The 26,490-nt window shown below is 42.3% G+C and overlaps 1 protein-coding gene across 2 annotated transcripts in view; it reads right to left on the reverse strand.

The window, feature by feature from the left end:
• Nucleotides 1-26,490, reverse strand: part of ntn1a (netrin 1a) — a 58,855-nt gene that overhangs the window by 30,435 nt on the left and 1,930 nt on the right. The gene's annotated exons all lie outside the window — the stretch shown is intronic.

Below are 26,490 nucleotides of genomic sequence, written 5' to 3' on the forward strand. Positions count from 1 at the left end.
AGATTTTGATGAACCTTTTGATGGAATAAATGATTCCTGTTAATTGTGAAAATAATCAGCAGATGAATCAGTGATGAAAATAATCTGTAGTTTTAGCCTTGAATAACATTTCATGCGCAAACTGATCCTTGATTCCTGAAAGCAAAGGCACATTCACAATAAACAACTCTGTATGGGTGCTGACACACCTGCCTGCTCTGATAAGAGCGCGAAACAATGCTGCAGACGACCGTTGCTGCACACACACACACACGTTCTTTACAGCAGGATTCAGACACAAACACTGAACTGCTGTTTATGTCTGTCAAACATTCCTGTCTCACTGTCTTAGCAAACCAAGCTACCTGCACTATCCACCACAAAACACAATCACAAAAATCACAAGAACGTCATGTTTATTAAATGGAACGCTCTTCTAATATTGTTTGTTGTAATTGCATTCAAATTTGCCCCATTTGTACTTGAATAGCTACATCTTAGAGGAACTGATACCTTTTTAAGCGTTTAAGCGTAAAAGTGTAATTGAATTTGCTGGACAAATCCGACTCTCATCCCAAATGTTTTCATCGGCTCCTTTAATGTGGACCAAAAATATCTAGAATGACAAAAAGCTGCTGGAAGATTTTCACCTCCAACTGCAGAATGTAACAGGAAACTGATTTGTTTATCGTGTTGCTGTTTCCCGCACATCCCAGGGAACGCAGTGCCTCAGTGTGTTTTGGAACTAATTAGTTTCTCTGAGTGGTTCCCAGCCTCTATCTGCTGACCTCAGACTCAGAGGCAGCCTTACCCAGGCTTAATTAGAGGGAGAATTCGAGGCGCGGAGCTGAAGGAGGAGGTTAAGCTCATCGTATTCTCTCTAAGCCTGGTAATTGAGCGATGTCGGTCACAGCCTCCAGTTGACACTCGACCAACTGATCTCTGCCACTTTCACTCTAAATCCACAAGCTGGATTTGTTCTAGCTGCCAGATCTTCGCTGTAGAAAGCTACTATAGGAACATTTATAGAGAATCAAAGCGTATTAAATGTCTCACCGACTTCACTGACACATTGCTGTCATCAACATATTCACTTCCTGTCTACCGTCGGGGGTCTAGAAGGTCACAGGTACTGACAAAGATGCGTATTTCTGCACCTCTTTCATCCAATCAGCCTGGCCCTGTGAGGGGGGGGCTCTATCAGTCCGCTTTTGTACAAAAACAAAAGGGGCGGTCATGCACATGTACAGGTTACTTTCAATCTTATAAATGCCCCCCCCCCCCCCCAAGAAAATTGATTAAAATCTAAAGAGAAATTGGAAATTTTTTTTCATCAACTAAAAACCTAAAATATCTGGAACATCTGCGGAGTGGTGCATGAAATCAGATCATAGCAGAGACATTCACACACATACCCAGAGCTACCCTCTGGACGGCTAACCTGCTTATTAGGGGTTTGAAACATAAGACAGACACACACACATGGCGGGAGCATTTGACGGTTTCTGCTTCAAGCAAACTTAAAAAAAAGTGTTGCTATAATCATATTTATATGCATGTTTTTTCACTTAGGAGACTAATGGTAGCAACAAGTTCTAGATTTGTTAGTTTGTTTAGCAGAAAAAAGAAATAAAAGTGCTTAAAATCAGACGTAACGACTCATTTCTGAGATATTTGTGACAGGATATTTCCTCCTGCAGTGTATTGAAGTGTAGTGTCAGTAAAGTGTGTAACTCATATCTTAAGAATGTCTGGCGCTCAGAGCACTGTGATATTTCCACATACGCTGACTGTAAACACAAAGCAAAAGGAAAAATGTAATGTGGGAAACATTTCAACTATTGGCACAAAAACACAAAATAACCTGAGCAAAGAGATCCTTTAATGTCTGAGGTCTCTTCTTTAGCACAAACAATCATTTTGAAGGCGGCCTGTTGATATTTGCTGATTTAGAACTGGTCTTGGTGACAGGCGTCGTCCTTTACTGACGTTAGACCACACAAACGAAGAACGAGACTATGATTTTCCATTGATGAAATTTTACAGCGAGGAAATAATCATCTGTGGCTGACAATGAGTGTTTTTCCCAAAACAGCTGAAGAATGTCTTTTTTCTTTTTTCTTTTTTTTTTTAACAAGCTGCTTTAATAACTGTTGAACCAAAACACTGACTGATGTGATCTTCCAGGAATATTTGTGCGTTTAGCTCACTGTCACGTATCAACTGATGAATCTGTTTCGTGGCAACAATAATTAACCGGCCTCGTTATTCCAGGATCTTTTTAAACTGTTTACTTAGACTTGTATAAATTAGAACAATAGACCTTTTTATCTTGTATATATTTAGGAAACAGAGCAATCGCTGATCGAGGCCAGTGAGATGATAGATAAATGTACTTGCTTTGATGCTCTCGTACGGCTTTTAGAAATGTTTGGTATTTAACAACTCAAATGAACCTTTAAAACAAACAAATTCTTTTTATTATTACTATTATTCTTGTGTGTCACCACACGACGTGCGAAAACAAATAATCTTACTCAAGTCTAAATGTCCTCAAACAAACAGGTGTTTTTTTTGTTATTTATTTATCTGGCCTTTGATTTTTTTTTTATCAGCTCATCAAAAAAGTCAGTTGCCGCAATTAAAAAAAACAACTAAAATAGATGTTACAGTTAAAAAAAAAAAGGGACTTAACGTGAATAAAACACAAACCTTTTAAATGCTTGAAATTAGGATACGTCTGAAGTTAAAACATAAAGCAACAACGCAAAAGGCATAAAGAATTAATATTAATGTGTTGAAATCCACTGCAAATCCTTTCAGGTTTCATCATTTTTCTTCAGCAACGATATCATTCCCCTGTAACACATAGCTGCAGATGTCATTCAAATTAAATGACGGGTTTCCGTCAAATTGAGAACGCAAACATAGAAAATGGGACACAAGCAGCGGCGATGATGCGGAGGATGTGTGAGGTGTGTGTTTGGGTGTACCGGGGAAGACCCGTGAAACTCAAGCGAGGAGTCGGCAGGCAGGAGAGACTGCAGAGATTATATCAGGCTAATTTAATTCCTTTATTGCAGCCAATTAGCAGCAGAACTGAGGCCCCCTGTGAGCCCTCTAACCTCCTTCACTTGGTCTCTAATGACCCCAGCTAAACTCTTATCTCAGCTGCTCCCAAAGAAGGCCATGTTTCATAGCCGCTCTATTTTTAATCAGCACCATAGAGGGGTTAAAAGAAGAAGAAGAAGAGAAAAAAGTGAATTACTTAGAGATAAGGAAAGAAAGAGTGAAATAAAAGGCTGGGAAAATAAAAGATGAGGTGGACAGAGAGCGAGAAAGAGATCCGTCTGCTGCTTGTTAAATCCCAGACCCCACCAGAGGAGACTAATTGAGATCAAGTCATACAGAATATTCATCAGGGCTGCCGGTTTATCAAAGGCAGATTAAATATGCGGTGAGGACAAATTTCCCGTAGACGCATTCAATTTGCTTTAGTTTTATGTCTCCCTTCTTTAGTTCATAATTCAACACCCAATCATGCGATTCCCAGTTCAGGTCTACGGTGGATGATTCCATTAAGGAGCAGTGAGATCCACCTCGCCTCAGCACCAGTACCGGTCCCTCATGAAGCTATTAGCAAAAAGTTCCATGTTCAGAAAACACACTTACAGTATAATTCAAGTCACCTCACGGGCTGAGGCCAAGTATGCAGATATAATGCATTAAATCATGAGCTGGATGTGTTTTTAGAGTATACTTTTTGGGGGGTAAAAATACATAATTTAGCCCCACTCACTTCTTCTTCAAGTTTCAGAGTCTCAAAATTCATAATTACAAAAATGAAGGACTCGTGTGGACTGTGTCCTGTAATAAGATGGTCTCTCTCCTGCTGTTCCACCAGTTTTCTGTGGCTTCAGGAATCCTTGGTTCGTTAGTTCTTCAGTACTTTTCCCCCCCTCTATTTTATTGTTTCAGCTGACATTTCCAATCCGCAGAAGTTGTTTTCTCATGTCCCTCTGAAGAGGCATTCTACCATTTGATCCATTTTTAAAAATAAATGGCATTTAATTCAAGTATTTAGACCTCCTGGCAAATGTTTCACACAAGAGTCAAAACAATTTTTTAAGTGGACAAATGAATGTCCAGCAATGCAGTGAGAAACTCGTGCAAAATGCAATATTTGAGGATGGTTGTGACAATGTTTCGTTGTGGTTTGAATAGTTTATTAGCACAAAACCAGCTTGGTTTGGGTTAAATGAGAACAGGTGCATGCATATACACGCGCCAAAACAAGCAAATGTTTACAAGATGAATAAAATAATCAGCTTGCACACTGTAGGATTCCAGAGTGCAATTTAATTAAATTTAATGAACCAGGGCAGCATTTGGAGCACTACTGCTCTGCATCAGATGGTCATCATCAGATGGTCATCATGGTCTGATGAAGAGCGGTGATGCTCAAACGCATTTAATTAAGTTCAACTGCACAGAATTTTGGAGGCTGCAGTGTGCCGCCTGTTTATTTTGTTCACCTTTGACTAAAATACAAATAAATTAATTGATAAAATGGCTGTAAATGTCCTGACATCACCCGACTAGCTCACAGTTGAGTTGGCTGGAAGCAGTGTTATCGTGTGTTCTTTTGGTAGGTGCATCAGAATGAGAATTTTGCTGATTCAGTGTTGCCAGTAAACTTTGATCAACTCCTAAAAGATGTCAATTTAGAAAACTGCGATGTTGGCTTTAGAAGTTAAAAATGACTGAACTTAATAACACAAATTTGTTGGGAAAGTATTGGACATGTCGACAGCACTTGTGCACACATTCAAGCAGCAGCAGCAGCCTTCAGCAGCAGGCCAGGCAGCTCCACGCAGGGCTAAATGGCCAATATATTCACTCCCCGTCTTCATGTGGGGGCTAATAAGGCCTTTCCTTTTCCAAGAGTATAACCAGCCACACAGAGGCACGACAACAAAGAAAGGCCTAATGGCCTCCAATTTCCCGCATTAGTGCCCATTTAATGGCTGACCTGCCCTCTCGTTAGGCAGCGCAGCATGGGAGCACTTTTGCAGCCACACGCACGCACGCACGCACACACACACACGCACGCACACACACACACAGTCCATCACCCTTCCACACTGCCTCAGGCCCCTGCAACACTTCCACCCCACTCTGAGAGCGAATAATAGGCCAGTTTGTAAAAGGGCTGGCCTGTGATCAGTGGTGCATCCATTTGCTGAGTAATCAAGGGTCTTTTGTCTGAATGGCATGTACAGAACAGAGTGTGTATGAGAGGATGTGTGTGTGTGTGTGTGTGTGTGTGTGTGTGTGTGTGTGTGTGAGAGAGAGAGAGAGAGAGAGAGAGAGAGAGAGAGAAAGTAGGCACTCCACTCGCGTGACAGAGGGAAGGAGAGAGACTTGCTTTGCCCATCTGTTTTTATTTGGGTGCCCATCGCTCCTTAAGTGTGTGTCTCCATGAGAGTGTTTGCGTGAGTAATTCGTAGATAAAGTGGCGCTGCATGGAAAAGATTTCCTCCAATTCATATGAGAAAACACCAGCTGACATACAGTGCAGGAATAAAAGACCCCAGCCGGAGCCACGGAGGGGCTGACGAGAGTGCGTTGTGTGTATGTCAGCTATGCCATAAAAATGCCATGGATGGAGGATGACGTTGGCAGCTCCTATTCAAGACTATGGCAGTGAAAGGCTCTTTAGGGTGAATAAAGATTCCTTAGGCCTGTCAGGTCCCCATAGCGCCCTGCTTAACAATACCCTCTAAGAGCAGCTGTCTTAATAGCGTGAGGGAGTGACAGCTTTAGGAGCAGCGCGATGTTCGGAGCTCTGGTAAAGCTAAAACAACGCTTCGCTGTGTGATAACATAATAAGTCTTAATAGGATTGAACAGTGTTTGCCGCATCGTTTTCGACCCGGCCATCCTGTACATTTTAGCCTTTGAGGAACCTGAGCTGACAGTGTTGGCAGAGCCGTAACACCTTGATGTTCAGGAACGGATATGGTGGCACTGTAAATGATGCTTCAGTTTGGAACTAAGTGGATTTCTAGTTCCCGTGGCAGGAAGACCAATAAGCTGCTGCTTCTGAGAGCGTTTGGGTGTTTATCGAGGCTCAGTGAGTGGGAAACGGCGTATTATTGTGCGTTGTCAAATGAAGCAATGTTTCCTCGAAGAGCAGATGACTGAAACAAGTCCCTGATGTTTCTTCCTGCCATCAGCGTCTGATCCAAGTGTGTGAACTATTTGAGGCTTCGCGCCTTTTTAAGTATTCGCTATAAATCAATTGTGCAATGGTTGGAAACCGTGGCGCTGATCCCCACCATCAAACTGCCTGTCAAAATAAAACAGGCTTTCTCCACAGTCTTTTTGCTTCCCTATTGTTTTACATCCAGCCATTACCTAGCCCTGTCACCTCTACGTTTCGCCTCACACGTCACTTTCACTGGATCGGAAACAGACACATCTCCAAATCTTCCCTAAACAAGCTCTCTCTCTCTCTCTCCTTTCTCTCTCTCTCTCTGTCTTTCTCCCTGCTTATTACAAACATCACCTCCAGTCTATTTACTCAGGGAGTTTGGTTTCTATGGGACTAGCAGATTGGCGGTGTTGTGGGTTCACATATCTCCTGGCAGGTTTGTGTGATTCTGGCCCCGAGGCTGACAGGGATGGGCTGGTGCTATAGACAGAGCTTAAACTGGGCTAACACACACACGCACGCACACACACACGCACGCACGCACGCACACACACACACACACACACACACACTCCACCTTAACAGTGATTCATACTAATCCCACAGCCTCTGTAATTAAGACAATCACTCTGCTCCAACAATACGTAAAGATTTTAAGCCCATTCTTTTTTTTTTCATGTTTTTTGGTATAATAACAGAACGCAGTCGGCCAGCTCTGAGAATATAAACAGTGTTTGAAGATTAGATGATTAGAAGATTACATGAGTTAATTTGGCCCTTCAGGCAGGAAAAAACAGAACACATCCTCCTTCTCGGTTATGAAAAGAGGAAAAAGACGTTACAATAGCGAACTTTTTCTTGCTTTTTTTTCCTCCATCAAACACATTTTCTACCTACAGTATATGAAGGAGAGTCCTGTGGGAGGAGACGGCGCTCCCTACTTTACTCTGGAAAGTGTTCCCATATTGTACTGAGTCAGCCTTGAGGATAAGCAGATGAGTCCTGGATTATGGATGGGATAGGAATGTTCGCTTGGATTTCTGTCTACTGGGTAAACGTTTATGGTTTCCACTCGCTAATAAAACACACTTCGGATAAGCCAATCTGGATATATTCTGTATATATACTTTAAAATATGATGGAAGTTATTGATAGAGACAGGCCTCTGGAAAATCTTCTTCTTTTTTATTCCAAATTCTGCACCACATTAACCGCAGATTCGTATCTGAACTATTCTGATGAAATGTATTCCTGTTGTCAATCCAAACCAGAATAACCTCTCAGCTTCACCTCACCTCGCAGAGCAATAAACGCCTCATTTAGGGTCCACTCAACACGTTTTATTGGAAGCTCATTAGCAGCAGCAGCATGGTGGCCATGCAAAGCAGGTGGGAAACTTTTGACCTTCACTCACACCCCCTCCATTCCTTTGTCAAGTCCCCGTGACCTTCCTCCTCCTCCTCCCATTTTCCTCTGGCGAAATCTGGGCATTCCCTGCTGAAGATGTCATTAGTGAGTGGTACTTGGAGAGGAGAGGAGAAGAGAGGAGAGGAGATGGGACAGGACACTTCTATCAAACACAAGTTGATCCAGTGACAAAGAGGAATGGAGGGGAAAAAGAAATTAATCTTGACTAGACATACTTTTAAACAGGACACTGCTCTCCGTCCCTCTGCATCTTTCCCTCCTGGTGAAACTTAGGTTGAGCTTAAGTTCCTCTACTTAGCTGCCTGACCTTTTGTAGCTGTTTTACGACCTGCCAGTTACTATTAACCCTGTCAGAAGGAAGGTTTTAGCTTGAGATCAGGTTGCAATGAGATACAACAATTAAATAGCGTCATCTGAACACTGTAAAGTTCACCAGAACCTAATTTTCATGCTATATTCTTATGATATCCAATGAAGTTATACCTCATTTTTTTTGTGTATATACCATGTCCACCAGCACAAGCGATTACAGCGCCTGTGTAGCAGAGCAGCAGTAGCTCGCAGTTACAGTTCTACAGCGTAAACCTCACTCCCCAACTCTGGTTGACGCTACTGGGAGTCCTGTTGAGGGCGTCCACCTCCCGAGCTGTTGCCATGCGTCCAATTCTTGTCTATACAATGTAAGCTACACCTTCACAAACCCCTGCAGTTAGGATCTCAAGCTGAATGTCTGACATGACTTTTCTTCAGAATGCAATATTTTTAAAAAGTGAGGTTAAGGTCTGGTTTGGTTTAAACGCAAAACACACTTATGGCGAGGGACAAATCATGGTGTAGGGTTAAAAAACAAATAATTAGGAGCTGAAAATATCCTAATATCTCATGAAAAACGCCCAAATGTGTTGTCAGAAACTGCTGTTAATATCCCAATGTCTGTCTCCCGGCTTCTGAATACGAGGGTTATATACAAATATAGTGCATGTCTGTTGACTGTTGAGTAGCATGAACAGCCTGTTCAGACAGTATATAGAAGTATATTTGCAGGTGCTTCTATGTGCATCACTTTGTGTTGACTTCTCCAGAATGTCAGTGTTCTTCACATCCAGAACAAGCACACAGAGAAGATAGATGTAAGAAAAAGAGAAAGAAAAACCCTTCTCTGGATGAGTAAAGATTATAAAAAATGACAGAGACATCGTGTGTGTTGTCTCTAGGATCAGTGCCTGATTATCCTGCTTTTACAGTCCAGGAAGTAAACAGGCAGTGATGCTGGTTTATCAGGGTACACAATCACTGGGACATCTGAACCGTCTCAGCCAAGACAAATCAGAACCTGCGGTCACCACATGACTTTAAAAGCAGACTTCATGCAGACAGCAGCATGTGGGGAAAGTGTAGCTGAAATTGTGTGTGTGTGTGTGTGTGTGTGTGTGTGTGTGTGTGTGTGTGTGTGTGTGTGTGCATGCGCACTGTACATTTTTGACTTTTTGCCACCAATTCAAGCATAGTCTCCTATCCGGAGCAGGAAGCTGCCGAAGGCCATAAATCTGAAACTTCATCGCAGTTCAGTTCATTCTGCGACACATTTATTGTCCTCCTTTCATTTTCCTCTTCCCCTCCATACCGTCCTGCACTCCTATCCATTTTATTTTTTGCACTACACACACATCAAATTTCCCGTTGTGTTGTAGTTTCTGTTTTCTCTTCCTGTGTATGGGGCGTTCAAGTGTAAATCTAACGTGGGTTCCGGGATGCTCTGGCATCTGTCGTGGATGATGCAGTGGTGTACATGTGGAGGGATGAGCTGACGGAAAATTGCTACAGGCCTTAGAACGGAAGGATGAACATGATGGCCTGGGGACATTTGGACTTGGAGAAGTGTGGGGGAAAACCTGGGAGCTGCTACCTCTCTTCATGCTACAGGATATGATTAGTCCTTATTAGCGATGGTCAGGGATTTCTCTGATTGGATCGTATTCCCTTATGATCTCGGAGAGACTCACATGGAAAGTGAGTGTGAGGACAGTTAAGTGTTGGGGGGGAGTAAAGGAGCCAAACATCACATTTCAAAATGTGGGAAGTGTGTGTGTGTGTGTGTGTGTGTGTGTGTGTGTGTGTGTGTGTGTGTGTGTGTGTGTGTGTGTGTGTGCGTGTGCGTGCATATTCCATCACTTTTATAGTGTGTCTGATGTCTTAAGGTCATAAAAAGAAATGTGTCCTGAATTTCAACCTCAGCACCACCAGTAAAAACCCAGCAGGAATACGATGCTACACACGCACGTCCAGCAGACTCTGTGATGGCTGGGTTTATTTTTTTAAGGGCACCTCAAAATCATTCTTGATCCTCATCCTGCTAATCTAAAGTTCATTAACACCCAAACATAGGTGTACTAGCGGCATACACTGGTAAAAACGACATAAAACTCTATTTAGGTAGATACATTTTTCCAAAGATTGGTAGAAGCACCGTTGATAATGGATCAACTCCAACTACATCTATTTATAAATGTTCTCAGCCTATTAATGCCCCCCCACACACACACACACCCTCCCATGTGATCCCGGGCAGCTGTCGCTATGCATCCAGAGATGGATGATGTCAAAATTGCCTGGAACAAATGGTCACATTTAGGAGGTGATCGGGATCAACTTGTACTGTAGATCCTGGATCCTGAAGTCTGTTCTAGGCTATTAGCAGGATATGAAAGGGATTTCTTCTCCAGATGAATTTCAGTTTAGTTGGTTCAGTTCTTGAAAAGAGTTAAAACTCATATTAACTTATTTTTGAGATGACAGTCTATATCTCTGACATTGTGAAGCATATGTTGATTAAACCTGTTGATCACTGATCGAAAGGAGAACCGTTAATGTCCCAGGGATGATGTTTTGATTGGTGATCTGAAAGACCTGTCTTTTTTTTAACAGTTGGAAAGAAAAATTTTGAACAAAATTTGATGATAAAAAGTTGGTTTCCTTCACCCACATAGCCTCCTCGGCAGAGGTGCGTCCCTGCCTCTGAGGGCAAGTCAACTGCGCAGTTGAATAAATCAGAATTTTATTCCTGTGGAAATTTGTTTTATTTGAAAACACATTCATAGAAGGATCAGATGACAGTGACACGTGAGTGACTTTTGTCAATATATACAGCATGAACTGCCAGGTAAGACACGGCTGTATAGTGACGTTAGTGCACGTTTCAGTAGTTCTTCGATATTTCAGTCCAACCGTTTGAGGTTGTCTTCACTTTCTCACTGTTATTAGCCAGGCTTCATATGATAATCACATATCCCCATAAACTCAGCACATCTGAAGCCAGCTACTTCCTTGGAGAGCCGGCACAAAACCGGCTCCTGCACATGAAGCCGCAGCAGCGGCGTGGCAGCTGGTTTGGTCCATGCAGATTGTTTCTGACACTGATGGAGCTGAACTATTTTTACTGTACCGACTCCAGAACAACATTTACTGCATTTCACTCTGCAGTGCCTACTGCTCGGTACGAATTAAAACCTTGTGCACGCACACACAATGATACATGTGGAGACACATGTACATTTATGACCACTGTAGTAATCACAATGCTGGAACAGTAGCCCTTCATGTTCATTTTTTGTTCTTTTTCTTTTCTTTTTTTTTCTTGTTGCAGGAAGCTGTTTTTTGGCAAAAAACTTGGAGCATTTCATATCTCTTGTAACCAAATGTGACACTTCTGACTCAGGCAGGAAGGATATAGTTGGGGAAGTAGAGACGGAGGAAAAAGAGACCCCTCTGATTCAGAAACCCAAAACCCCATTGTAATTTAGTCATCGGTAGAAGGCAATTAGTGAAGGAAGGACTGGTCTTTGCCAGAGCGAGCAAACATCAGACACATGCAGAGAATTTACTCTCATGCAGAAAGTAAACTCTCAGTATCACGATGTAGCTGCGCCAACACCGTGACAATAGACAGTGGTTATTATTTTAAAAATAATAAGAGCAAGTTGGACAGGCAGAGAACTCAGAGTGTGGTTTTTTTTCCTGGTGGAAATGAAAACAACCTGAGTTAATTGCATTTTCTGTTTAACAGGGAGGAATATTGGATTTACTCTCACCTCACGCATAAAGGAAGGAGAGGGAACACTTCTTCATTCTTCTCGTTTTTTTTTATCTCAAATGAGGATCAGTTCAAACAATCAAAAGCTTCCCTGTGTACTTTTACTGCAAGTCCTCATTAATGGGTTTTGTCCATGACACCATTCGCAACTAAAATAATATAAAAACATGTCACAATGCACCTTTTCGTCAGCCCTGACGGTCCAGTCTGGACAGTTTTTCAAGCCCCAGATTTTATTCGGTGATATACTTTCATGGTGAGGACGTGGAGTGTAAAAATGAAGCCTGACATCAATACAGGTATGATGATATGATGAATATCCAGCTAATTACGTTCACCTCATTTATATCAAGAATAATATCACTTCCCGGCTTCTTCAATATTCTTTGATGTTCCGTCACTTTTTCTCTGGCAGGATGTAGACTCTCAGCCACAGAATGGTTGTTCTGCTACTTCAGCCTGGAAAATCTATTATAATTATCCAACAGACCACTTCAAGTCGTAAAATTGACTTAAAAAAATACAACCAACAACCAAAACACCACAGCTGCTGTCATTCCTCTCCTTCAATCCCACCCCTCTGTTTCTTTTTTCTCTATCTTCTCTCGCGATCGCCTCAGTCTTTATTTTTCCTCTGACCTTGTTTGTTACCATTTCATTTCCCGCCCACCTCTTTGGAAAAGCCTCTGCAGAAACCCAACACTGTCTCCTTTTCAAAAGTAGAAACTACACTGCTCGCTGTCCCTGGTTAATCAGCCAGAGGCTCTAGCGGGACAAAGACCACAACCTTTCTCGTGCGACTCCTGTGATGAATTCTCTTATTTGTCTGATGGAACCGTTCCGGCCACCTATCTGTGTGAATGTGATAGAAAGTGCAACCTTCTGTGAGGATCCTTGATTGTGATTCATTTCTCATTTTGTTTTTTTAATCTCAAACCGCCTAAAAATAATTGACAAGACAATCGCGTCACACACACACACACACACACACACACACAAAGTTCAGACAGCGGATATGGAAGTGTAGATGTTCCAAATGTTTCATTATTCTGCAGGATTTCTGACATTTTGACACTTTTAAGTCAACAGTTGAATTTATTGCCTACTCAAGTGCTGAAATGTGTTTGATGTGATGGTTTTAAAGCCCCAGATGAAAAATGTTCTTTAGTCCAGACCGTTTCATCAAAAGTGTGTTGCCACGGTCTGAATGCACAAACTCCTTTTAAGAAATGAATGTAGCAGACACTTATTATTACAAATGGAATCTTTCTGTGTACACTGGTGAATTAAAGAGGGTTTAAATGATTCCATTAATTTCGAGTACAGCACTCCTCTTTATAGAAGTCCTGTTTCATTTCCACATCCTTCAGCATTTGGCTTCTACAGGGTCTTAATAGTCCTAGAAAAGTCTCTGAATTTTAAAATATCAGTTAAAAGATCTGCAGATGGTTCGGAAACATAAATGAGGCCAGACAGTCATGAAAGTTTGACTTAAAAATACAATGCTTAGTTGCGATTGACAGAGAAAAAAAATGATATTGGTTTAATTTAATTTGCTTAAATAAAAAGTAGACACACTATTTTGACATGGAATTTTATTTTGTATTGTTCATAAGTCCACAAATCATTCAGATCATGAAAATGTACAAAAGCCTGGAAAAAGTCATGAAAAACGGCTCAGTTTAGTACATTTGAGGCCGTACTTGAAGTGTATGCAGTCAAAATAACCAGTTGACTCATTTTCATATGTGAGACTAAATGTATTGTGGGGTACACGTATAATATTGTATAAAACTGATCTGCTGTCAGCTACTACTGATGCTCCCCCAGAACCCTGCGGACCAAAGATGAAGCACATTATAGAGAAAGAAGACAAGAAACTCAAGGCTTCCTCTCGCCGCGCTCCATCCCACTACCTATCCTCTTTCTTCACCCCGTTCCTTCTGTCTCCCTCAGAGAGACGGGAGATTCATTTCCCATCATTTATTCTCTCAACTTTTATCTCTGGCCAACCACCTGTCATGCTGTACTGGAGGAGTAAAATACAACCAAAACAAGGGAAGGCAGCTTTAAAATCTGGAGGGAACCAGAGAGAGAGGGAGAGAGATGTGGGTGAAATGCGTTCTCCAGGTTGTTTTTTATCAGATGGACATCTGGATATCTATAGAGACCTGGTACATAATCATTTCAATATCTGCAAGTGTCTCTCGTGAGAGAGCAAGACTGACGCCAAGGTTTTCTCCCGCAATTGTCCAGCCTTCGCTTCAAGGAAAACACAGAGGGGCCCCTTTTTGGAAATTAATTTTCACCATGAACTATCATCTTATAATACAAATATTACCATTAATGACTCAATTTCCTTATAATTTCCTTATCGACCCCCTGTAATTAGGCCCATTTGTTTGCTTTGTCATCCTCCAGTGATATGGACCTTTTGTTATTAGAAGCAGAAAGGGGACTCATGTGGGAATCCGATGACTTCAGCTGGGGAGGGGGGGGGGGGTCCCTACAGCTACTAAGGAGTCTCCCCCCACACATAGTCACACACACTGACACACACACACACATTTACCACGATGCAAGCAGCCCTTATCTTGCAACAAAACAGCCCAGCAGCAGTGCTCGCTGGTAGCACGCTGAGTCAAGAGCCTCTCTCTTTATATGCCTCCCCAACCCCCTCCCTCACTTCTTCTCTTGCTCCCCCTGCCTCACTTTTCTCCTCGTCCCTCTCTTACCGAGTCAAGGCTTTAGTCTCTGTCTATAATGGGCCTTCTGCAGAGGAGCTAACTCAGCTGAGAGCAGCACTTTCTAAACTTCTCTCTGCTCTCGCTTGGACACAGAGCCTAATTAATTGGCTGTATAGTCCCAGAGGGAGCGGGAGCAGCGAGGGGAAGGCTTTAATAAGGAGTGAACGTGTTGGTGAGAGGAAGAGACAGCAGCATGGCTTTATTCTATCAGATGCTTTCCATTTCTTTGTTTGTCTTCATTACTGAAAGAGCGAGGAGATAGAACACTTGCGCACAGCGAGACAAAGAGACGGAGAGAAAGTGAGGATTCGCAACCCCCTCGCCTTACTATGGCTCTTATCTGTGGGAGCTAATGAGTGATGGATTAACCTGGGGTCACCCCTGGCAAATTGAGATGACCTTCCAAACTTTCCCCTCCCCACAATTCCGCATTCCACTTCACGCAACCAAACAAACAGTTGCACGTCATTCACTCTCTGGTGAGCTTTTCTCTCAGGACGTCTTCAGATGTTGGACCAATGGGGCAAAAACCCAACTGTTACACCAAAATTTGGTCATCCTGTGTTGGAGAAGAGAAATGTCTGAGTCTGCCTGCCATCATTGTGCTGCAGCACATTTCTGATTTTCTCAGCCAATCATAATCACCGCGGGCAGCGCTAAGCCCTCGGTGCAACTATCGCGCCTTTGCAAAGTAATATTCAAGCCAGGAAACCTTTTTTTACATATTCATATTTCTGGTGTACTTTTTTCCCCCAAATATTCACTGTAAGTCCACCTCTTCCTAAAAAAAAAACAACAAAAAACAAATGATGCAGACTTAATATGTATAGTTCCCCCAATAGCAAGCCTCCAGCGCTAATCCAGGCTACCAAGCAATTGTGCATTCAAAAGTATGTTTTGTCACTCAAATAGTCACAGCTCTAAGTATTTTCCCTCCTGTAACACTTGTAGGTGACTCTAGAATGCAGTAAGCTCACCGCGTATATTTAGCTTCCAGCGAACAGCAGAACTGCCCCAAAACATTCAGGAAAAAAAAACCTCTCAAGCACATCGCTCACTATAATCCATGTCTTTTATTTTAATCAAGCTGAACCCAAACTAAAAATTCTAGAATTGGCACCAATTATATACACGTGGCTGGCATCTGGAGTCACAAAGAAATGATGCGAGAGGGAAAAAATGTCTTTGAGAGCTGGAGACACCTATTGTGTGCACTTGAAGGAAATAAAAACCGTGGGTGAAGTATCACCTCAGTTTCTGCAAACCTGGAGACTGACAGTTACGAGAGTGACACAGTTGTCAGGAGGAGATGGTGCGTAGTAGCATGTCACGAATGAGGCCTGATGATCCTGTCTTTGTATGATCTTAAAAAGAAAATAATGTTTTCACCAGGGTTGAAAACTATGGAGCACAGGTGCATCAGATAGAGAATTACAATCCAGCACCTGTTTAAAGGTTTAATATCTTATTTGGAAAATTGGATTTCCAGACGTAGAAATCATCCATGTCATCATAATAGAGTGTATTTCTTGTGGAGTTTCCTTCCCCCCAAGTTTATTGTAAATCTGTCTACTTTGTGCTGACCTCTACTGACTGAGATCTCTTTGTGCAACTGCATCAACCTGCTGCCTGCAAACGCAGCTTTATGGAGGCAAAGATTAAGAGTGGACATGTGACTCTAAGCAGGCTGTATTAATGGAGGCTGCACATACAAACACAGGCCCACACACACACAAACACGCACGCACAGGCTGCCACTACCGTGACTTATATTGGAAAGACAAATCCTCTGGTGATAAATCATACACACACACACACACACACACACACACACACACGCATCCAAGGAGGCTTTTTAAAAAAAAATTAATTCTGGCAGTGTGTGAGGTTGTTTGACGCACAATGAAATTGTTTGACTTGATTTGTCACAGGTGCTTTCTCTAACTTTATATGCTGTTTGTGTGTGTGAGTGTGTGTGTGTGCGTGAGTGTGTGTGAGAGAGAGAGAGAGAGACTGTGGGAGTGAGGACATTTTTGGCAGACTTCACTTTCTGTCACACCCTCAAAGAGCAGCATGACAAGATTAGGTTTTAAAGTGAAAGCTAGGACTGAGTTTAGGTTCAGATTAGAGTTAGGGGGAGTTAGGTTTGGGTTAGGGAGCAGTAGAATGAGTTGGCAATGAATGTCCTGAGTGTGTGTACCAGAGTATCCCCTTCACATCCCTTCCTCTGCATCTACAATCTACTCCCAACATAATTAAGCAATGCAAACATGTTAATATCTCAGTGTAACAGTAGAGGCAGCTCCTAGCGTGTCACACGTCATTCATATGATGAATGTGTGTGTGTGTGTGTGTGTGTGTGTGGGGGGGGGGGGTTCTGATGTACATAAGAAGCTGCTGTGTCGGCTGTAACTCCATCCAGCCATTAATCATTTGAAGCCCTACTCCAGGCCTGATGTGCTCTCATTCATGTTAGGTGGTCCCGAGTGTTGCCAGAGAAATTTTTGCCAAAACTTTCACCTTGAACTAAAAGCTGAGAGCTGCTGCAAGTCTTCCGCCTTCCTCTTTTATTTCTGGCTCCCGCTCTTTCACGTGTAAGCATGTATCTGTTTTGTGTTGTTGTTGAGGTTGGTGATGGTGCTGTTACAGCTACGGGAGAGGAAGCGTAACATGCCCTTCCACTTTTAAGTGTGAACAGACTACATGTAACATGCAAAATAAGGGCTTGTTGGTTCTTCTGAGAAGAAACATGTCCACATTTGCTAAATATAAGCATTTCATCTCATAAATAATGCAACTAATGTGCAGCTCTTCTCTAAAAATCACTTTCTCTCCTCTTTGCTCTGGTTACCTCCCATCCACATTATATATTTGCTCTGGCTGACAGCACTCGCCTCTCTCTTAGTAACGTGCAGCAACCTGCTGCCACACAGGGGTGCTGAGGTCATCGGCTCTGATCCTCAACAGCCCCGCTACCTCCAAACTCACTTGCACACACATTGTTAAACTCTTAAAAGCTCCCATTGACTGAACACACATCATTTCACACACACATACACACACACACACACACACACACACACACACACACACACACACACACACACACACACACACACAGAAAGGCACTAAACAGGGCACACACTCTCTCAGACAGTGTTTTTCTACCCTGTTTGCTGGTCTCTTTATGACCATCTGTTAACATACAGGACTGCTCGGGCCTGTCTGGGATCAGGGTCAAGCTTCACACCTGAACGACTGATGCTGGTTTCAGGGTCGGGTACCAAACTCCACCTCTAAGGGAAGCACTAAAACCGAGTACTGATTCACAGTCAACCCATGATCAGACGTCAGAGCGAGGAAAAAAAACCCTCAAAACTCAAAGCTGCAAACGACAATGAACAATATTTGTCATTTATAACTGGAAAACTGTCCATGGCAACGAAGGTAACCTGACGAAACGACAGGTCAGACAAAATATGTCATAAGCTGAAGAGTGTGAGAATTTGGTTTTCTTCCCTCCACTCACTATAAACATGCCACCAATACAAATCTCCAAACATCTAAACCCACGTGTTTCACACATATCCTACCATATCATGTTCTTTCTTCCTTTTTGCAATTCTGAGCATTTGTTTATTTTGTAAAACTTGCAAAGTCTGACTGCATCTGAGCAAACATCCCACCAGTGGCGCATTTGTACCGTTTTCTTCCTTTCTTTCTTTTTTTTTTTTACTTTGCTCTGGTTTTTTTTTTTTTTTCCTGATCCAGTATCCATGTAATTCAACTAATGGATAAAAAAAAAAAATCAATTGTCAGTGTTGGCGTAAGATCAACTGGATGTTTGGACAGAAATTGCATTTTTGTTACATTGTTGTTATTGGATTCAAACATCTATTCCCATTCTTACAATTCCTGTGAGGTGATACTAGAATTTGAGAAAGGAGACAACTTCTGTGCTCGGTGCAGTGAAGTGTTCTTCAACATTACTCTTTAGAGAGCTTCAGATTGTGTCCAGCTGTTGTATCTGAACGGAGGAAACACAACAAGCTCTCAGCTGACGGGCCAGACGTGCTTTTTCACTCCTCTCTGCTGCTTAATTCTAGCAGAATTGGACAGATGAGGTTCTGACTGTCACTTGTGTGTGACAGCGTTTACTCTGTGGTGTAAATGTGGCAGCTCCTCATACTGGTGTTAGGCAAGCTAGCTATGATTCATCGAGTTGATGAGTGAGGCGCTGAAGTTGCTCGTGTCTAATGTGGGAACACATGCTGAGGTTGTTTGGCGTTGGCTTTAATTACCCCTAATCGTCTGGTACCCGCTCAAAACAAACCTCGCCATTACAGACAATCGACTCGCTCTGCTGCTCAATCTCTTTCTCTCTCTGTCTCTCTCTTGCTCTCACACATGCACACACACACACAGATCCTGCGGTTCATGCCAAACCCACAGCACACTGCGATCCTCCCTCTAGTAAGACAAGCGTTGACTATGGCATCAAGTCGCCAATTAATTCATTAACATATGTGTCCTCAGGCACTGACTGGCTGCTCACATCCTGGACAGAATTGCATAAACACCCCTCCCCCAACCCCCCCCCCCCCCCCCCCACACACACACACACACAAACACACAACCACCGCAGCCTGGCAGCTGATTAAGAGTCCTTCACACGTGCTTGTACTATCTCTCTCTCTCTCTCTCTCTCTCTTTTCCTCTCACATTTAACAGACACACATGGAAACACTCACACAATATAAGCAGGTAACTTTCAGATGACAAGAACACGGGGGGGGGGGGGGGCATTTAGTGCTTTATTCAGCAGCTTGCAGCATTTAAGCAGATGTTTGGGAGTCACCCCAGTGATGTCTGAACACTAGTTTGGTAAATTTGTAATGCATTTAACTTTTTGCACCTTAAGGCGGCCTGCTGAGATGGAGCTCTGGGCACTGTCAGACAGCACGCCTTCCAATGAAAACAATGAAACAGCTGTCATCTCTGTAAAGAAAGACCGTCTTCATGTCTGCGGTTTGAAAAGATGAATCAGATGGTTTTAAAATGGACGCTTGAGAATACCCCCCCACACACACCCCCCCCACACACACACACACACACCCCGCACCCCCCCAGCTAGGGAGTGTGTGAGCCTCTTCTCTGAGTGACGTACAGCTCACGCTGAGTAAGAGAAGAAAAGATCATTAGCCAGACCAATTATCAACCAGCTGCCAAAGATGGGATGACAACACTGTCATTGCGATTCGCATACACACACACATGCGCACACACACTCACACATGCATTTTGTGTGCCCACGGATATGTTGCAATGATAACTTTGATCATAACAATTTTCTTGCTTGGCTGGACATTGCAATAAAACAGCCAGAGTCCACGCTGAGTTCAAGCACCAGCGAGGGTGACAAGAGGAAGTGAGTGCAGGCCAGAAGCCAGCAGAGTAACACAATATGGCTTTCCTTCAGAGGCAGCATGGCTTCCTACCAAACTGTTTCTCAAAAACAAGGTCGAGCAGAGAAGACCGTGTGCGCTCACACACTCGCACATGCACGCTGAACGGAGTCTGCAATGCATTATGCGTTGTAGCCAAAGCAATGAAACAAACCCCACGGCCTCAGAAATGTTCAGTTTGTCCCAGGGAGCCTGAATTCACCAGCAGACACACAGGCTGTGAAATTTCCAAACAGATTTTTGTCTTTCTCTGACAACTGTACACATTCCATCACCCCAAGGATTGTGACCTGAGCTTTGTCGAAACCTCCAGAATTGACTGTGATGAAAAGTATCTTTTATCCACTTGAGACGAATACTAGCGGCACTATTACTAGCTGTAGAAACACACGCGCGCACACACACAGACTGATGAATGTTCGTGTATGCTGCATGTCTTACCACTGTATTATCCTCAAACATTTTTCAATATAAACTAATTCCCAGTCTTCAAAGGCCTGTCAGAGTTTATTCTTGCTGTATAACTGGAATTTAATCAAAACGGAATTGCTTCTTGAACAGGCCTCATGACAAGCAACAACTAGCTCCAAAATTCCAGCTTAAAGGCGCTCCTGCCAAAATCTTGACATTAATTGCTTCAAGATCTTCCAGGCTTCCACAAACTCAACAGTATCTGTTTTATTTGTAACATCTATTGCTTTCATTAGAGCCTAAATTATTAAAGGTACAATGAGGTCTCAGCCAGTTTATTGATATCGTTGTGTTGCTTCATACCAATCATTTGATATACTTCTGGAGCCCAAGTGTTAAAATTCGGCCCGTTCTTGCATATCAATAGACAAACCGCTGGTGTGTTTTCACCGTTGATATCCACACCAATGGTGAAAACACACCAGTGGCAGCCAGGCTCCAGAACTGTGTCATGACTCAACAGCTGGCCGAGGTTGAAAGTTCAAGCCTCCAGTTCTTTACGTTTCAAAAGCAACATATTTGACATCAGCAGAGACAAATTGGACAGCTGGAGTTTGAGCAAAAAGGCTACCTCAATGTGGGTGATACACCCCCACCCCAGTGTGTATGTGTGTGTGCATAACACACACATACACACATATATATATATATATATATATATATATATATATATATATATACACACATATATATGTATACACACACACACACACACATATATATGTATACACACACACATATATGTATGTGCATGTGTGTGTGTGTATATATGTGTATATATATATATATGTGTGTGTGTGTGTGTGTGTGTGTGTGTGTGTGTGTGTGTGTATATATATGTGTGTGTGTGTGTGTATATATATGTGTGTGTGTGTGTGTGTGTGTGTGTGTGTGTATATATATATATATATATATATAAGGTAAGGAATCAGATTTGGGACTTGGTCTCGTGGGTTTGAGAGAGCTATCTTGCTACAAATGCCAGGAATACAGAAACACTGACTGTGAGCTGCATGCTAACCCCCTCAACCAAACCTTTACCAGCACACAAAATCACAAAAAATCATCCTTGCAGTCCTCAGTACAGCAGCGTAATGCCCCAGCCTGCTGCAGAGCGTCTATCATTAATGCAACCCTCATGCTTCTAAAGCCTAGAGAATCTGGTTTATGGTTACAACTTACCGTCAGTCTTACAGTGCACGCTTGCTGATGGTTGTGTTTCTGTTTGTCTGAATATAGAACGGGGCAACTGAGGGCTGAGATGATCATCTGGACTGTGTGACTTATTTTTGCAGTGGTTTACAAAAAGAGTCGTAAACACTGATAAGGGGGAAGTGGAAATAGGTTCTTGGAGTGAGCGACAGGCCATTCCCCCTTGTTTGCAAAAGAACTGAAGACAAGTCTGGGTGTGTGCGTGCTTGTGTTTCTGTGTGTGTGTGTGTGTGTCTGCGTGCGTGTGTGTGTCTGCGTGTGTGAAGGAGGTGTAGTGAAGGTGAGAAAGGCAGTGCAAAGTGCAAAAACATGTCTGTCACTTTATTCCCATCTTTGTTTGCTGTGAGGGGACTAACAATGCATCCCGCCGGCACCTTTGAAGATGAAGGATGCCGGTTTATGAAGGTGTACGGCGAGCTGCTCAAACATTAACCAGACCTTCAGTTGTGTCTGACAGATATCAAACCAACATGAAGAGCTGGGGACACCAGTGGAAAGGTCTGCGGATCATTCGAGATGTGCAGGGTTTAGTAGGATGACATGCGCTAAAGTCCCAGGCTGATGTGCATATGTTGTAGGGTGGGGTAGTGTCTTCTTTTAAGCATCAAAATCTATCTTACGATCTGTTTATGTATGAAAAATCTCATCCAGTCAATGCTCATCATGTTGGTCCTGCAAATTACTATTAAAATGAATAAACTCTCAAGATTAAATACCACTGAACGCTATAATCCTCATGACATGGGGATTTATCGCTGTTGTGTTACAGTCAAAACGAAACCTGCCAGTGGTTCTAATGATTCGGCTGGTCAAGTGAATGTTAGATTACACAAACGAGGAAAGTTGAAAGGAGAGTTGTCTCATCTTTCAGCATCATTCTTAAAATATTCTTGCGCAAAAATCTGTTCTGAAAGGATTTATTTAGCCCTCTACTCTGTCTTACAGAGAGGAAACAAACGAAGCTGTCTTCCATTGTGTAGCTCTTGTAACATCAGAGTCTTTGCCAGCCTGGGTGATTAAACATTGTGTACACATTGATGACTAAGACGACTGTAAACACCTAATCAACAAAGTGACAGTTATCTCAAGGCAATTAATCCACCATGATTTAGACCCCGAGGGAGTGTATTCACAGTGTATTCAAGTACTACTCCCTCTGTATCTGCTATCATTTCACAACGATGCGTACTGGCGAGAACGCCTGCACCTGCTCACAATCAAAGCTTCCACGCTACAATCTCGTATGATTTCACAGAAGCGGCCGATTCACCGCAGCGTGGCTGGCGGAGGACGACTGACATAAGGTGGATGCGTATATGCCAATATTCGCTGACTGAGGAGCTGCTGGCGGGGGTGTAAACGTTGGCTGACACGCGTTTAGAAATATCAGTAGAAAGACGGCTTGAGAACTTTAAGAAAACAGTATCACCATTACATAATTTGTCCACCAGAGAGCACTGACATTGATTTGAACAGTAATATGTCCTACTTAATATGTGACCGTTATTTAGACAGAAGAAGTTCCAGCTTTCTTTTAAGTGAGAACTGGCCTCAAAAATCTGGTATGAGGCTATAATAACAAAATATAAACCTGAAAATCATTATCTCCCTTGTACTTGTGGCTTTTAAAACTCAAATTATTTCACTGGATATCAGATGAGCGATGTCAAACTTGACTCTGTGACAGTCTGAAACATCTGAGCAGCACCTGGGAACACTTTAGTCGAACTCGGTGTTTTCTGCGTTGTAGATTTTGATGCAGTGAGGCACGCCTGTTTAAATTATCCTGATAATGCGTAGCCTTTGGAGAGAGAGAGAGAGGGAGGGAGAGAGAGAGAGAGAGAGAGAGAGAGAGAGAGAGACTCATCTGCTGGAAACAGTCACAAAGGAGTAACAGCAGCAAGGTTGAGAGGAAGGTTAAGAACTGAGAGTCTCCGATACGTTACAGTCTCATTGCGACAGTGGATGTCAGAGTTTATAGGTGTCCTTTATTTGCCCGTTAGGTTCCGTTCTTTCATTTGTATTTGTCGTCATCCTGCAGGCCCCCCCCCCCCCCCCCCCGTGGTGCAGTGCCAGCCCTCTCATTCTCAACGCCTTCAAGCTGTCTTACCATCCTGAATTATTCAAGACACTTTCTCCCCTTTACCCAACACTTCTAGTTAACTGCACTAACTTGAAAACAGAGTGGCTAACAATTACATGTACTCAACTTGCATTGCTGGAAGTTGTCTGGGGGGGTTGGGGGGGGGGGGGTATGTCAACCAATCCCTATCCCGCTTTACCTTTCCAACAGTATTTGAGTTACGGATCACTTTTTGAACACAGGCTAATCTACCTTTGCTGCGATGAATTAAGACTACAACAAGTCTCTGAAGGGTTTCTTTCATTTCATTAGAAGCTTTTCCATGTGAGCCAATAAGCCAAATGGATCAAGGTGCAAACCTCAGGAGCACACGACAAGAGCGTTCCCAAAGACCCTGATGGAAGCAATCAGCCAAGTGCACTTTCTAGAGAAAAATTCACGACCGAACTTTGTGTTCTGACCCCACAAAGAACCTCGATTTTTTTTTTTTTTTTTTTTTTTTTTTTATTGAACCCAGAACTACTTTGGATGACTACGTCCATACGAGAGGCCGGCGGTACTCTCAGAGACGCCATGCAGCGTCAGACTCAGTCATCAGAAATCACTCATCGTGACTCATATTCACTGTTTGAGCTTTCACACACACACACATGCATAAAAGTAATAATTTCTATCCATTGTTGTTGTTAATTTCAGACCATGCAGCTGAAGAATGTCCCTTTCAATTTGGGAGTAGATGTTACATGACAGGGCAGTGATATATTTGTGTATTAAATCTGATTATTGCAGATTTTCATATTACTGATTCCACATTTGTGTTTTGATCACTTTATTAATGCATACAACGAACTTCTGTTAATTTCCTTAAGCCCTGATGAAGGCTGAAGGCCAAAACTGTGTTCTTTCTCTACAACCTCAATTGCAAAACAGGTATTTTACAATTTTTTGTCACTCATAAATTGAATCAAAGAGCGCCACTGAGATATGTTTTTGGCTCTATTAACCATCACTTTCTAACTATTTTCACCTTTTTTCTCTCCTCTTAACAAAATCCAAAAAACACACTGGTTTGAAATGTATATTTACAAATGAAATGTTGCACTGTTAGTACAACTGGTAGGGAACTCAGGATTTAATAGAATGGAGAGAAAATAATTTAGCTGGGCCTGCGGTTTGAAAAAAAAGAAAACAAAACCTGAAAGATCATCTGCATTCGAGAAAACAGCACATGGGGCCGGTGTTTGCCACACTTTTTTCCTTAAGAAAAGAAAGTTCACAGATGCAAACACGGGCTACAAATCTCTTTGTTAACCTACGACAGCCATAACTTAGAAAAAAAAGAAAAAAGAAAACAGCTTCTGTCAAAGTTTCATTGCTTTCTTTAACACGTTGTGAACCTCTCCAGAGTCAAGGGGCCTTCGTCTTCACTCACAGTGAATACAGTAGATATTTCCACTAAAATGCGCCTGTTGATTTAGTAACATGTTCGCATCTGCCAGTGAGAATATCTCTGAGCTTTCGGAACGGATAAAACCAGCAAACAAAAACCTTTTAAACAGCTGCTACGCGTCAGAGTGGCTGACATCTGTCGTAACTGTCAAACAATATTGAGCCTCTTGTGGTGCAAACCTGCTGCACCGTGGAAACAAAAAAAAAAAAAAAGGAAAAACCCTTTCAACCGGTCGGTGTTTCTACAAGTTGACGGTATCTTTCTGTGATTAAGTGTCAGGCTGAGGAGGTGGAATCTTTGCCTCAATTGCTGCACCTGTTTGTTTTGCTGAAATCTTCAGGATTCCGACCATTTTAAAAAAAAAACTTTATCCAAAACAAAAAAACAAAACAACCCACTTGATATTTCAAAGAATGATCAAGCAGAAACACATTTCAGAGATTTGATTCATGAAATTCATAAACCAATATGATTAATAAAACAGCTCAGCCATAAATTCTGCCTTTACAAAGAAAAATATGTTCATTTCTGAGCCACATATTTCAGAGGGATGTTACTTGAACCATATGTTTGTTTCTGAGGTTACAGTTTGCAGTGGTGTTGAAGTGGACCGCAGTACTTTGAGATGTATTTATAATATTTTAAGCGCACGCCTTGACAACAATAAGAAACATGAAGTAGAAGAGATAAAGTGTATATTAGAACCTTTCTGATGGGGTGGATGAAACTAAAATATCAGATTTGTTACAAAAGTCATAACAGGGCTGCTGCATTGAATTGCATTACTTAAAATGGACCAAACAGAAGTGTGCCAAGTGTGTGTGTGTTTGTGTGTGTAGAAGCTATATGAATATGTGTATTCTAGGCCTAGAAATGTGTAGTGATGGAATGTTATTATCTCTGCAAGCTGTATCATTCTTTCGTTCACACCTGCGTCTGAAAGTCACAATTTAAACTCAGAAATCTGGATTCTTCGGTTTTTAATCCCCACGCATATCCGGTTGTATTAATAACAGTAAGTTCGATCACCAATCAGCTGATTAAATACATAAACTCGAGTAAAGCATCACACAAAAGCAGCATAATTAAGTTATCAGAAATTCACCAGTTTTTTTTTTGTATTCCCCCTGTAAAATCGAACCCTTTATAAAATACTGAGAACTGCATCTTGAAACGCTTCATTAACGCTGATGACGACGTCCAACTCCAGAAATTCGCTGCGTTTTTTCTCTCGCTCTTTAGAATAAACCGCATACGATGAACGCGTCGCCCCGCCAACCTCCACTTATAGGAAATCGAATTATTATACGTTTAAAGTTTAACCGCAACATCTTGATATTTTCTTCCCG

Source organism: Aulostomus chinensis, chromosome 8 (assembly GCF_037954235.1).
Source record: "Aulostomus chinensis isolate RoL2024-O1b breed Wild chromosome 8, RoL_Achi_v1.0, whole genome shotgun sequence".
NCBI classification, from domain to species: Eukaryota; Metazoa; Chordata; class Actinopteri; order Syngnathiformes; family Aulostomidae; genus Aulostomus; species Aulostomus chinensis.